Source organism: Ranitomeya variabilis, chromosome 1, assembly GCF_051348905.1.
Source record: "Ranitomeya variabilis isolate aRanVar5 chromosome 1, aRanVar5.hap1, whole genome shotgun sequence".
NCBI classification, from domain to species: domain Eukaryota; kingdom Metazoa; phylum Chordata; class Amphibia; order Anura; family Dendrobatidae; genus Ranitomeya; species Ranitomeya variabilis.
Genome location: NC_135232.1, coordinates 97,478,512 through 97,493,899, shown reverse-complemented (window position 1 = coordinate 97,493,899; position 15,388 = coordinate 97,478,512).

Genomic DNA, 15,388 nt, shown 5'->3' with positions numbered 1-15,388 from the left:
GAGGTAACCAAGCTGACTAGTCACAGAGACTTTGTTGCACACCTGTGACAAATCCCTATTCCCTATTATTACAGACTCTCTCATCCCTTGGCATAACAGACTTGGCCCTATCCTGGATCTCGTCATACCTAACAGACCGGACATTCAGCGTGTCCCACTCACATACCACCTCCTCACCTCGCCCCCTATCTGTCGGAGTCCCGCAAGGTTCTGTCCTAGGGCCCCTGCTCTTCTCCATTTACACCTTTGGCCTGGGAAAGCTCATAGAATCTCATGGCTTTCAGTATCGCCTCTATGCTGATGACACACAGCTCTACATCTCTGGACCAGATATCACCATCCTACTAACCAGAATCCATCAGTGTCTGTCCACTATTTCATCCTTCTTCTCCGCTAGATTTCTAAAACTTAACATGGTCAAAACAGAATTCATCATCTTTCCCCCATCTCACGCGACCCCCCCAATGAACCTATCCATTACAGTAAACGGCTGCCCACTCTCCCCAGTCCCACAAGCTCGCTGTCTCCGGGTAATCCTCGACATTGATCTCTCCTTTAAACCACATATCCAAGCGTTTTCCACTTCCTGCTGCCTTCAACTCAAAAATATTTCACGGATCCGTATATTCCTAAACCAAGAATCTGCAAAAACCCTAGTCCTTGCCCTCATCATCTTCCGCCTTGACTACTGCAACCTCCTGCTCTGTGGCCTCTCCTCGAACACTCTCGCACCCATCCAATCTATTCTAAACTCCGCTGCCCAACTAATCCACCTGGCCCCCCGCTATTCCCCGACCTCTCCCCTCTGTCAATCCCTTCACTGGCTCCCCATTGCCCAGAGACTCCAGTACAAAACCCTATCCATGACATACAAAGCCATCCACAACCTGTCTCCTCCATTCATCTGTGACCTCGTCTCCTGGTACTTACCTGCACGCAACCTGCGATCCTCACAAGATCTCCTTCTCTACTCCCCTCTTATCTCCTCTTCCCACAATCGCATACAAGATTTCTCTCGCGCATCAGCCCTACTCTGGAACTCTCTACCACAATATATCAGACTCTCGCCTACCATCGAAACCTTCAAAAAGAACCTGAAGACCCACCTCTTTCGACAAGCCTACAACCTGCAGTAACCGCCGATCGACCAAACCGCTGCATGACCCTCTCCTACTGTATCCTCACCCATCCCTTGTAGATTGTGAGCCCTCGTGGGCAGGGTCCTCTCTCCTACTGTACCAGTCATTACTTGTATTGTTTAAGATTATTGTACTTGTTTTTATTATGTATACCCCTCCTCACATGTAAAGCGCCATGGAATAAATGGCTCTATAATAATAATAATAATTTTTATTTATATAGTGCCAACATATTCCGCAGCGCTTTACAAATTATAGAGGGGACTTGTACAGACAATAGACATTACAGCATAACAGAAATCACAGTTCAAAATAGATACCAGGAGGAATGAGGGCCCTGCTCGCAAGCTTACAAACTATGAGGAAAAGGGGAGACACGAGAGGTGGATGGTAACAATTGCTTTAGTTATTTGGACCAGCCATAGTGTAAGGCTCGGGTGTTCATGTAAAGCTGCATGAACCAGTTAACTGCCTAAGTATGTAGCAGTACAGACACAGAGGCTATTAACTGCATAAAGTGTATGAGAACATGATGCGAGGAACCTGATTGTTTTTTGTTTGTTTGTTTGTTTTTTGTTTGTTTTTTTTTAATAGGCCACACAGGGAGAGTTAGGTTAATGCGTTGAGGCGGTAGGCCAATCTGAACAAATGGGTTTTTAAGGCACGCTTAAAACTGTGGGGATTGGGGATTAATCGTATTAACCTAGGTAGTGCATTCCAAAGAATCGGCACAGCACGTGTAAAGTCTTGGAGACGGGAGTGGGAGGTTCTGATTATTGAGGATGCCAACCTGAGGTCATTTGCGGAGCGGAGGGCATGGGTAGGGTGGTAGACTGAGACCAGAGATGAAATGTAGGGTGGTGCTGAGCCATGGAGTGCTTTGTGGATGAGGGTAATAATTTTGTACTGGATTCTGGAGTGGATGGGTAGCCAGTGTAATGACTGGCACAGAGTAGAGGCATCGGTGTAACGGTTGGTGAGGAATATAATCCTGGCAGCAGCATTCAGGACAGAATGGAGGGGGGAGAGTTTGGTAAGAGGGAGGCCAATTAGTAGAGAGTTACAATAGTCCAGACGAGAATGAATAAGTGAAACAGTAAGAGTATTTGCAGAGTCGAAAGTAATAAAAGGGCGAATTCTAGAAATGTTTTTGAGATGCAGATAAGAAGAGCGAGCCAGTGATCGGATGTGGCGGGTGAATGAAAGCTATGATAATAAATTATTCAAACTAAAATCCAAAACTAGAAACCAAAAGCTTAGTCAAAGAATCGGAGAATTTAAGGTTTATACCTAAAAAGAAAGAATATAGCATATCAAGAAAAAAGATGACATAGGGTTGCTCCTCTAAGAACTTCATAAAAAGTCATAGTAAAGGTCCCATGACTACAATCACTAAAGCAACTTGTCCTCCAGAATAAAATGGAAAGATCACCACATTTTTTTAAGTTTATTAAAAACTATAAGAGTCAAGTGGGGTACAGGGATGAGCGGCTGGGGGCCAGAACTGAGTCTTCTTTGCTCTGAAACCCCTCTTCTAAACAGGAGTCAGACATGTGTAGGGTGTTGTTCTGTGGAGTTCATGCTTTACTTACTTTTCGTTAGGGAGTTGTTGCTAGTGGGCAAATCCCTTATGTATACTACCCTGTGTGATGCAAACTATATCCCTATGCTGGTACTGGTCTCCCTAGTGGACAGACATCTCTCCATTCCAGTGATGGCCTTGAAGCAAAGGCTCCAGGAGAACCAAGACACAAACCGGCCATAAGGATAAAATACAACATTCTTTATCAAATATATAACACATCATAAAACACTATTCACATTAACCCTCTGTTGCAACGACGTCTTCAATCACCCCCCTACAATACCAAGCACAGCCACCTCCTAATTTCATTCTATGGAGAAAGCCACAAGTCCAAAGCGACAAGAGTCACAAATCCATGTACGAATTATAAGCGTGAGACCCACACCTACAATGCATTTCTGAAATGTCCTGCAAATATGAAATACATTTTTGTGATGCAAATACCCCACAATTTAGTTTATGAGAAATAATACCCCATACCTCATCTAAACCAAGTTCATATTTGATTCAAGTTGATATTATCAATCTTTTGAAGTGTTTTACTTTGCTATGAAGTAAGTAGAGAAGGAGGCACCCCCTCTACATGTCTTCTCAGACATTTACCCACCCCAAAATTCTCCTGTCTCCTCAAACATAAACCCACCCAACCCTATACTGTTGTCTCCTCACACATTTAGCCCCTCCCCTCATTAATTTATCTGCTCACACCCCCCAAATAGAATTCCGGTGTCTTCTATTTCAATGGCGCGCTTATCTTGCTGCCATCCACCTACTAGGTGACATAGTTGTGACATCAGAAGCGCGACCAGCTAACCTGATCATAATCACACTGCTGAAGTTGCCCTGACCAGGAAGTGCCAGCAGTTAGGGCTTCAATTGTACTCTAACATGAAAGAGACAAGAATATAATTGAAAGCTGGGAGCCATTGTGCTACATTTTTCCTAAGTCGGTTTGAGAGACGGCTCAGAAAACAGTCGTCTTTCACCCCAGTGAAGGACTCAAAATGCTGCCACATGGGAGACACCTCGGACCGTTGCATTCAGCAGCTTGATGGCGCTCCCCTGCCCGCTGCATCTGGGACTATTGTATCAGTAAAACAGAGTTTTTATTATCCTAGCAGAAAGATGAAGCTTGTCCAGATTGTGGTGATAAACTGAACCCTGTGATAGCAAAACCAAAACATTTGGAAGATGGACCGGGATCTGAAAACTCATATTCAAAAGGGGAAAAACAGCTTCTTTTGGGCCAGTAAATAACTACTTGGATTACAGCGCAGTTTTGTCTAGAACTTTTTAAAACTTTCGGAATCAAAAGAATTGGTTCAAAGCTGTATGCCAGATTGAAATTCCATTGCAGATTTCAGGCATCCACTGATGTGGGAAAGTCTCTATAATTTAGAAAGAAGGATAAGTACTTGTCGCAAAAAGGTCTATTTGAGAGAGACCCCACCTCAATACTAATTGGTGAATGTTCTTTCAACACAGTGACCATTTTCCCAGATCCAGAGGGTTTCAGATTGCTAGCAGGTACCAGATGTTCATGAAATTAAAACTCTTGTGATGAGACCATCTTCCTTGCTGAAGTAGCATAGCAGAATGTGGATTCAGAAGCCAGGGAACCCACTTTGACAGGTTTTGGGACCTTTATATAGAGCACTTAGGTTGGGAAAATAATCCTCATTTCAAAGGAGGACTGTTTTTTGTTCCATTTGGAAAGGAGGAAGTTTTTAAGTGGCAATGTATGAATTAGTTCTACGGCAGATATGTAGAACATTAGATAAATGTAATGATGTTTGCAGGGAATGCAGGGCAAGAGATAGAAGAGCTAAAGCCAGTAATGAAGTAAGGCTTGCAAGGGAGATCAAAAGCAGAAAAAAAAAGATTTGGGGTATGTCAAAAGCAAAAGAAAAGTCAAAGATGCTATCCACATATCTCAAAGTAGCAGACAAATCTCAACATCAACTTTTCAGTGTGGACTGTGAGAAGCAGAGCTTCATAGTTGAATTTCTGCAAGGAAGTCATCATGGAGGACAGCAAACAAGAAGAAGAAAGTTGTTAGGACCAAGCAACACAGATTAGATCAGTGACAATATACGGTGGCATGTGAAAGCTTGGGTAGCCCTGGTCAAAATTATTGTTATTGTGAACAGTTAAGCAAGTTGAAGATGAAATGATCTCTAAAAGGCCTAAAGTTAAAGATAACATATTTCTTTTGTATTACAAATACAAAGGAAATGTGTCATCTTTATCTTTAGGCCTTTTAGAGATCATTTCATCTTCAACTTGCTTAGCTGTTCACAATAACAGTAATTTTGACCAGGGCTGCCCAAACTTTTACATGACACTGTGTGCTCTGTTCTTATGAGTTCAAATTTCAGATTTTTGGTACCAACCACCATGTCTTTGTGAGGTGCAGAAGAGGAGAATGAATGGTTTCTACATGTGAGGTGCCCACCGTGAAGTATGGAGGAGGCATGACGGTGTGTTTGTGCTTAGCTGGTGACACTGTTCATGACTTATTGCAAATTCCAATCACATTTAGCTGACATGTCCATCACAACATTTTACAGTGACAATCTATCCAATCTGGTTTTCACTTAGTGGGACCATCATTTGTGTTTCAACAGGACAATAACCCGAAACATATCTCCAGACTATGTAAGGGCTATGTGACCAAGAGGGAGAGAATAGGAGTGCCGTGTCAGATGACATGGCTTTCACAATCATCCAACCTCAACCCAATTGAGATGATTTGGGACCAGGTGGACCGCAGAATGAATGCAAGCCAGTCAGCAAGTGCTCAGCACCCCTGGAAACATTTTCAAGATTGATGGAAGGGATTACAGGTGACTACTTCACGAAGCTTTAAGCATGTTTCACAAGACTAGAATGTCTAACTATTAAAAAAAAAAACATCATGTTTTATAAGTCATATCTGTCATGAATGTATTTTCAACAAACTAAAAAAAATTAACAAACATTCTCTATTCTTGTTGAATCCATTTCTGCATATATTTGCAGAAACAATAAAGAAAAATTGTCACTCTCATTGACCACTAATGACATTTTCATAAAACTAAAGCATTTCACGAATATCACAAGTTTCACAGCTCCATCTATGGCTTGATTCGGTCTTAGGATTGCTTCCTGTTATCTACTTTGCAGCTGCTAATTTTCAGAACATAATGAAAGATAATCCCAAATACACCACGTACAAGCCTGACATCCTTCTCGGTGGCAAATTATAGATGAGACATGACAAGAAATTAAGTATTGAAATATCCAGTTATACCTAATCTAATTACAATCTTTCAAAATTTGAGTACAACAAATCACTGTTTAGATTTATAGTCTTTATTTTCCATTTGAGGTATTGTAACTTGCCCTACAGAAACTTACTGCAATTAAGAGGTGTCAACAGATGTTTCAACATGGATGAATGGATTAATATTACCAGTAGACATATATGCTTCAAATAGGAATAAATATCAGGTTTTTGCAGGTGGGAAGACTTTGCAGCTTATGCACCTAAGGGTCTTGGTAAAACAGAGATTATTACCTAGAACATCAAGCTAGGTCAGTGTAAGTAGTGTAAGATTGCACTTACTAAGTATATTGGGGGACACTCACTTGGCACGGGATTCAAGCACACGGGCACGGTTTTTCACACAAAACAGTCCATGCAGTTTATTAAAGTGCCATAAACCGGGTTATGCACAGTTCATTATATACATTTCATAGAACACAATAGGCACCAACTGGTGATATTACAGTAATTTGCAGCTTTATCTTACAGGAAAGATATATATCTTGGTACCATGTTAGCCAGTAGATAGAAAGATGTTTAGAATTGAGAGTACTGAGGACTCTCAATTCTAAACAGCTTTCTCTTAGACACTTCGTATACGGCTTTGTCTCACAGACACTAAACATTCTGGACCTCTCACTTCATCCAGTTACCATGGGTGTTCGTACGCCGAACAGTTCACCAATGTCCCTAGTCATATAGCGTATATGACATTGGGTCGCGGTCTCTAAACACTCTGAACCTCACTTTGTTCAGTTACCATGGGAGACCACATAGTTCATAGACTATCACAAGCACCAACAGTCAATGGTACCTTATGGGAGCTCCTACTCCAACTGCTGACTCCTCGTCAGTCCTCTCTCCTGGGGAAACTGCCTTACGGGGTTCACCAACTTGCCTGACCGGCACACATCAGTCAGTCCAGAGCCACCGAAGGACGGTAGCTTCCCCAACACAGACCATACAGGTCCACAGTCTCTCAGGTGCTCCAGGAAGACTCCACTCACAGGAGCTTCCAACACAGACTGCCCAGGACCATAGTCTTACTGTGCGCTATTCAGGACGTCCATCCCACATGGGACCGTCCAACACACTGGCATGTGCTCTTCAGGATTCCTACTCCCAGGAGATCCAACAAAGGTTGTGCTCTTCAGGAAGCCTACTCCCAGGACTTCCAACACAGGTTACTCAGTGTGCTATTCAGGATGTCCATCCCACATGGGACGGTCCAACACACGGGCATGTGACCTGTCCGGGTGCTATTCAGGACGTCTCCAACACCCCAGGCCACCAGGTCCAAAGCCCCACCATGTGCTCTTTAGAATTCCTACTCCCAGGAGATCCAACACAGGTTGTGCTCTTCAGGAAACCTACTCCCAGGTCTTTCAAACATAGGCTCTCCAGGACCTTCCAGCATAGACCATACAGGTCCATACTCAGCAACCATACAGGAACCACACAAGACCATGTGACCCACACCCTGGTCACATTATATACCTTTAACCACTCCCACAGGTAGGAGTGTGTGTGTGTGGCTAGTTTGTCCCGCCCATCTCACATAACTAGCCTAGTAAGTCTCCCTTCATAACAATACAAACACTTGAGGGACTACAGGTCCCAGAACAACATTGAATCAGACTTACCACGCAGACTCCCTCTGCGACACATATTGGCCACTCACAATTCTGCCAGTCACTGTTTCACCACCATTATCACAACAGATATGCTTCCATGCATATCCCAAGGAGCACACACAGCGCCCCCTAGCTGACACAGGGGTCACTGCATCACAGTAGATAATTTCAAGGAAGTAAATTTATACTTTACTCCAAGTGAATGAAAAGGACAAGCTCCGCCATGCTCAGGGACAGTTGTGATTGGAGGGAGGCAGCAGTTATCCAGGCCTGTATGTGCAAATCAGAGTCCTCTAGTGGTGATACTGGTGCTGATGCTGAACCATCATACTAACATTCCTTCCAAGGGCTAAGAATCCTGTACTTTGTAGTTTATATCAGATACATTCTTCATTTAGCCAAGGGACAATTGCCAGAGCAGACAGAGTGCCAGAATACAGCCTCTAGGCCTAGGGCTGATTCTGACAGCTGACACCAGACACTCAGTGCCAGGAGCGGTCACGCACTGCTCCCAGCACTTTAACTCCCTAAATGCTGCAATCAAACTCGATCGCAGCATTCCAAGAGTAGGCAGAGGGAAGAGAGCCTGTCTGCTCATGGATCGGAGACCCTGCGAAGTAATCGCAGGGGTCCCAATCATTGCCATGGTGACCCGATGTAGCAAAGTTGCTAGATCATGCACAGTACATGATCAGTAACTTTGTCAGTGCAGAGCTGACAGTTTGCATAGCATAGGGATGCTGCTACATCCCCATGCTATAAAACCGATCAGACTGCAAAAAATGAAAGTCCCATAGTGAGACAAAGTAAAAAAGTGAAAGTTCAAAAAAGTTTTTCAAAAATTGTAAAAATATAGAAAAAAAATTTAAAATAGTTGTCGATAAGTCAGGTTGTTGTTAAGTCACCAAGTCAGGAAGACCAGGGTGCGGCAGTGCAAGAAGAGGTGGTGGATGAGGAAGTGACCTACCCAATCTGAGAAGCTGGTATGCAGAACGAGGCCAGCAGAGCGAGGCCAGGGATCGGCAGCACCGAAACAGGCAGGAAGAGGCAGTGAGGTGAGCAGATGGAGAAGGCGGGCAACAGTTCCGCAGAGCAGACACGCATGATTTTCTCCTTCAAAGAGATCTATGTCTGGGACTTTTTTAAAGAGCGTTCTGAGACATAGTGTGAAGTGGACCTGAAAGGATTAACAAGGCAGTACAGATGGGCAGGTCGCTCACCATGTGGCAGCTTATAGCATGGACAGATACCCTCAGATCCGGGGCGAAACAGCTGAGGGAATTGCAAGTGAAGTAAATCTGGATAGGGAGGATGCTGATGAACTGTATGATACGGTTCGTCCCGGGCACGTGCTGTGTGACAGGGAGAAGAGTACAGGGAAAAGGAAGAAGTGTGCATAATGGAACCTGTTAATGAGGATGTAATGAATATGGATGTGCTGTGTCTTGAAGCCAGTTAAGTTGTTCAGTTAATAGTTGCAATGGACTGTGTCTCAATTCATGTGAAACCAATTACAGAAAGTTTCCAGCAATGCAGAGAAGACCCTGATGGCACAGTGAAAAAAAACAAAGGTATGCAGAGTAATGAGAACTGTATTCATGTGATGGGAGACCAGGGCACGACTACACATATTCTCTCGGCCATGACTGCAGCCCTGGCTCACCCTCACATAAGGATGAGCGGCGCCAGTCTAGGAGGTATCAAATTATTTTAATTTTTTTATCTCTTTCCCCCATTAATACTAGGTTTCCAGAGGTGTAAAAACCCTTTAAACTATAATTAACATGTCATAAGATTACTTCTAGTAATTAAAGATCTCTTCAATAAATAATTACAATATTAATTGACATGTTAAAGCACCACAACCAGCAGTTTTTTTATGGTTGTGCTTCTAATGCTAGATCCTTGAATCTAGTCTGATGCTTATCTGCCACTGTCTTCATTTTTTATTAGCACTGCTCCGGTAGTTTGTGACCTGATGGATCTGTCCAGTGTTTGCTGGAGCGAGCAGGAGGTCACAACTCAATGTATGTCTAAGGGTATGTTTCCATGGTCCGGAATGGCAGCACTTTGGACGCAGCAGATACCTGCTCCGTCCAAAGCGCAGCCGGCATTTGTACGCACGGTGATTCCGCATGTGTTCATTGAACACATGTGGAATCACTGCATCCTATACATTGGAATGTGTAATTTATCTTGCGGAGACTGAGCATCTCCACAAGATAAATAGACATGCTGTGGTCTAGAAAGACGCGCCGCATGTGCATCTACGCAGGTCTGCCACCTGCGTCTTTGAACATATAATGGAGATGGGATTTCATAAAATCCCATCCATTATGCTGTAACATCTGGCCGCTGCGGATTGGATGCTGTGGCTGTATGCAGTGTCCAATCCGCAGTGTTTCCTGACCGTGGAAGCATACCCTATAAGAGCCTCGTTCTGGCTCTCGGAGATTTGCATTGAGAGCTTGTAACATAATTTCTGACTTCCGAACAGTCAGACGGTGCGGTCACCAGATGGTGTCACGGGACCGGAGCGGTGCTGAAAAAAGATGTATACGGCAGGAGAAAGTATAAGACTATGGTCAAGAACCTTAGATCAGAAGCATCACACAAAGTGGTGCTTTAATATGCTAAAGTAAAGAGCTGATAGACGAGGGTATATGGTGCAGCAAAACAGGGCAAATATAACAAAATGCTGTGATCTCTGATTACGGATTAGGCAAGGACTAAGAAAAAAAAACTTGTATTAGGTAATGGTCATGTTCTAAATAAACCTGAAAACACATTCACTGGAAACAGAACTTCATTTCTGGAAAAAAGATGTGATGTGCTCCATAGAAGTGAAATCAGTGACCACTATTAATAGGACAGACGGGCAACAGTAAGGAATACATTTACTTAGGGCACCGTAGCCATCTGCTTGCTTGCATCAACAAGCAACATTTCATGCACTATTCTACGTGCCGCTCTCTAATTGGAGCTCATTCCGGTGAATATCACATAGAGCAGGCCGAGAACAACAGGATAATCACATAAGCAATCAATTACATTTATGTTATCAATACCATCATGATGTTCCGTGTTTCATCCTTTATTCCTCCCGCTGTGTATATTTAAAGTGGACTCAAGAACGATCAAGAGGAAAGATATTTAATAATTACAGCAACATGCATAAGAAAATGCAGTTGTCACAAGCAAAGACAGTTTTATAGAAAATGTGTCCCTGGGCAGTTGGTAGGGTCCCCTGATTAGTCTGTTTTCATGCTACTTCAAAAGCTGGAAAAATAAAATAATTCAACATACAGTGTCACACAATATTCAAAATCAGTGTCTAAATAAACTACCATTTAGTTGGTAACAAACATCATATTGTGGGAGTATGCAAAAGCTGCAGGCTTATGTTGTGCAGGGACAACAGATGACAATTGTTAAAGTTTGTAAATATTATATTGTATGACTTCTGTGGTTTCTTAGTTTCATTTTCTCTTCCTGTAATCCTCCAGAATGTGATGATACAGATAATACTGTAGTTTCTGTATATCCCAAGTAAAACAGTTTATTCTCTCACATTGTCTGAGTCCTGATGATTCTGCTGAAAGCTGACATCCGCAACATATGTAATGCTTAAAGTACCACTTGAGTATTTTTGTATGCAGAACTGCTGAGCTCTGTTATTGGGTGCAGAGCTGTTATTGTGACATCAGCAATATACACGGTGTTCCAAATTATTATGCAAATTGGATTTAAGTGTCATAAACATTTAATTGTTTTGTTTTTCAAATAAATGTTATTGTGTCTCAGGGCTCAATGGTTCACTGAAATCAATCTTAAACACATGTGATAATTAGTTTTCCAGGTGATTCTAATTAAAGGAAAACTACTTAAAAATGATGTTCCACATTATTATGCAGGCCACAGGTTTCAAGCAATATGGGAAATAAAAAGGATCTCTCTGCTGCTCAAAAGCGTTAAATAGTGCAGTGCCTTGGACAAGATATGAAAAAATTTGATATTTCACGAAAACTTAAGAGTGATCATCATACTGTGAAGAGATTTATGACTAAAACAGAGCACAGACAGAGTTCATGCAGATAAAGGCATAATGAGGAAGGTTTCTGCCAGACAAATTCATTGGATTAAGAGAGCAGCTGCCAAAATACCATTACAAAGCAGCAAACAGTTATTTGACGCTGCTGGTGCCTCTGGAGTCCCTCGAACCTCAAGGTGTAGGATCCTTCAAAGGCTTGCTGTGGTGCATAAACCTACTATTCGGCCACCCCTAAACAGTGTTCACAAGCAGAAATGGTTGCAGTGGGCCCAGACATACATGAAGACTAATTTTCAAACAGTCTTGTTTACTGATGAGTGTCGAGCAACCCTGGATGGTCCAAATGGATGGAGTAGTGGATGGATGGTGGATGGCCACCATGTCCCAACAAGGCTGCGATGTCAGCAAGGAGGTGGAAGAGTCATGTTTCGGGCCGGAATCATGGGGAAATAGCTGGTAGGGCCCTTTAAGGTTCCTGAAGGTGTGAAAATGACCTCTGCAAAGTATATAGAGTTTCTGACTGACAACTTTCTTCCATGGTCTAAAAAGCAGAAACGTGCCTTCAGGAGCAAAATCATCTTCATGCATGACAATGCACCATCTCATGCTGCAAAGCATACCTCTGAGTCATTGGCTGCTATCGGCATAAAAGGAGATAAACTCATGGTGTGGCCACCATCTTCCCTTGACCTCAACCCTATAGAGAACCTTTGGAGTATCATCAAGCAAAAGATCTATGAGGGTGGGAGGCAGTTCACATCAAAACAACAGCTTTGGGAGGCTATTCTGACTTCATACAAAGAAATTCAAGCAGCAACTCTCCAAAAACTCACAAGTTCAATGGATGCAGGAATTGTGAAGGTGATATCATAGAAGGGTTCCTATGTTAACATGTAACTTGGCCTGTTAGGATCAGAGGCATAGCTAGGGTTTTGGTTCAGGGGGGCGAAACTTCTGAGTGGACCCCTAACCAGGTAACCTTGATTACAACTCGGTGGCGCGCCCTAATACTGGAGGAGAACCTCAGCAGATGACTGCGCTATTACTGAAGATAATCTCTGTATAAAGATCAATATGGATATTACCACCATATGGTCAGTGGTAAATACCAGCCCTACAGAACATATAAGAGATCACTGCACAGATCTGTTACAGATAATGACTTTCCGCTGACGTTCTTTATGATGGAATCTGGCCCAGACCGACATGACAACTTCTTCCAGCTACAACTCGTCTGCAGAGATTACAACAAAGACACATTTCACTTCTCATATTCCTCATCCTGCTGATACCCCAATACTGAGCCGCTGTTGCCGTATGTGTCGCTATTACTGCCCAATACCCCAATACTGAGCCGCTGCTGCCATATGTATCGCTATTACTGGCCCTGATACCCCAATACTGAGCCGCTGCTGCCGTATGTGTCCCTATTACTGCCCCTGATACCCCAATACTGAGCCGCTGCTGCTGTATGTGTCCCTATTACTCCACCTGATACCCCAATACTGAGCCGCTGCTGCAGTATGTGTCCCTATTACTGCACCTGATACCCCAATACTGAGCCGCTGCTGCCGTAGGTATCCCTATTACTGCACCTGCTGTGTGGTTCTCTGTGCCCTCTAAATTCTAAAGCACCCCTCTATAATATAATAATTCCGTGTGCAAGTGCCCTAGAAAGCAGTGCCCATATTTTGCCCCCTAGAAAGTAATATTGCCCTGTGTGCCCCTTTGATAGCCACAGTAACCTGAGTTCCCCTATAACAATAAGTGCCCACTTTAAATTTAATAATGTCCCGAGTCTCCCCCCTGTACAACTCCTCTATACACAGCATGATGCTCTCTTATACACAGTATAATGCCCCCTCACTGTATAGTACCACCCACACAGTATACTGACTCCTTAGTAGCCCCCAAACTGTTTGATGGCTCCAACAATGTATAATGACCTCCACACTGTAATCTCCATACTGTATGTTGGCCCCCGAGATAGCCTCCATATACAGTAGCATAATGCACCAAATAGTCCACAATATAGTATAATGCACTCCCCATAGGCAGACTCTATAGCATAAGGCAGCCCCCATAGGCAGACACTGTAATAAGGCAGCACCCCCATATAGGCAGACCCTGTAATAAGGCAGCACCCCCATAGTCAGACTCTGTAATAAGGCAGCCCCCATAGTCAGACCCTGTAATAAGGCAGCACCCCTATAGGTAGACCCTGTAATAAGGCAGCACCCCCATAATAAGACCCTGTAATAAGGCAGCACCCATAGGCAGACTCTGTAATAAGGCAGCCCCCATAGTCAGACCCTGTAATAAGGGAGCACCCCCATAGTCAGACCCTGTAATAAGGCAGCACCCCCATAGTCATACCCTGTAATAAGGCAGCTCCCATTGTCAGACCCTGTAATAAGGCAGCCCCCATAGTCAGACCCTGTAATAAGGCAGCCCCATAGTCAGACCCTGTAATAAGGCATCCCCCATAGTCAGACCCTGTAATAAGGCAGCCCCATAGTCAGACCCTGTAATAAGGCATCCCCCATAGTCAGACCCTGTAATAAGGCAGCCCCCATAGTCAGACCCTGTAATAAGGCAGCCCCCCATAGGCAGACCCTGTAATAAGGCGGCAGATCCCCATAGGCAGACCCTGTAATAAGGCAGCTGCCCCCATAGTCAGACCCTATAATAAGGCAGCACCCCCATAGTCATACCCTGTAATAAGGCAGCACCCCCATAGTCAGACCCTGTAATGAGGCAGCACCCCCATAGTCAGACCCTGTAATAAGGCAGCGCCCCCATAGTAAGACCCTGTAATAAGGCGGCAGATCCCCATAGGCAGACCCTGTAATAAGGCAGCAGCCCCCATAGTCAGACCCTGTAATAAGGCAGCACCCCATAGTCATACCCTGTAATAAGGCAGCACCCCCATAGTCAGACCCTGTAATAAGGCAGCACCCCTATAGTCATACCCTGTAATAAGGCAGCCCCCATAGTCAGACCCTGACTATGTGCTGTGTGCGCTGTGTGCTGTTATATGCTGTGTGTGCTGCGCGCGCCGATACAGTTACAGTAGCATAGCTCCTTGTGGGCCCCCTCAGAGAACCGGACCCGGGGTGCCCACACCCTCTGCCCCCCAGTAGCTATGCTACTGGTTAGGATGTTTTGAAGTTAAATAGCTTTTTTAGTTCAGCGAATGTGACCTCCTAATGCTGCAAATTCCACAAATGAGCATTTTCAGTTCTTTAAAACATATCAAATGTTTAGAAATTCAACTGTGCCTAATAATTTGGAACAGTGCATTTTGAGTTTTTATTCATTTTGGAGATTATACTGTTATCATTGGGAGGTTTCTTCAATAAAATTTGATGTACACTCTAACAGGTGATGACTTTTATTAGAAAAAATCAGAGAAAAATATCATTTGCATAATAATTTGGAACATGGTGTAGACCAGTGGTCCCCAACCTTTCTGACCTTGAGTACCACATTCAACTGTGCAAGAGGGTCGCAAGCCACATCCAGCTCCTGCCCCCCCCCCTCACAGTAGTGGCAACCAAAGCCCCCATTATGGGTATAATGATAACCAAAGCTTTTCCACACAAATCACTCTGAAGCAGTGTACCAAGATCCAAGGGTTCCTACCAAACCCTCTTTCAGCATTCTTCCATA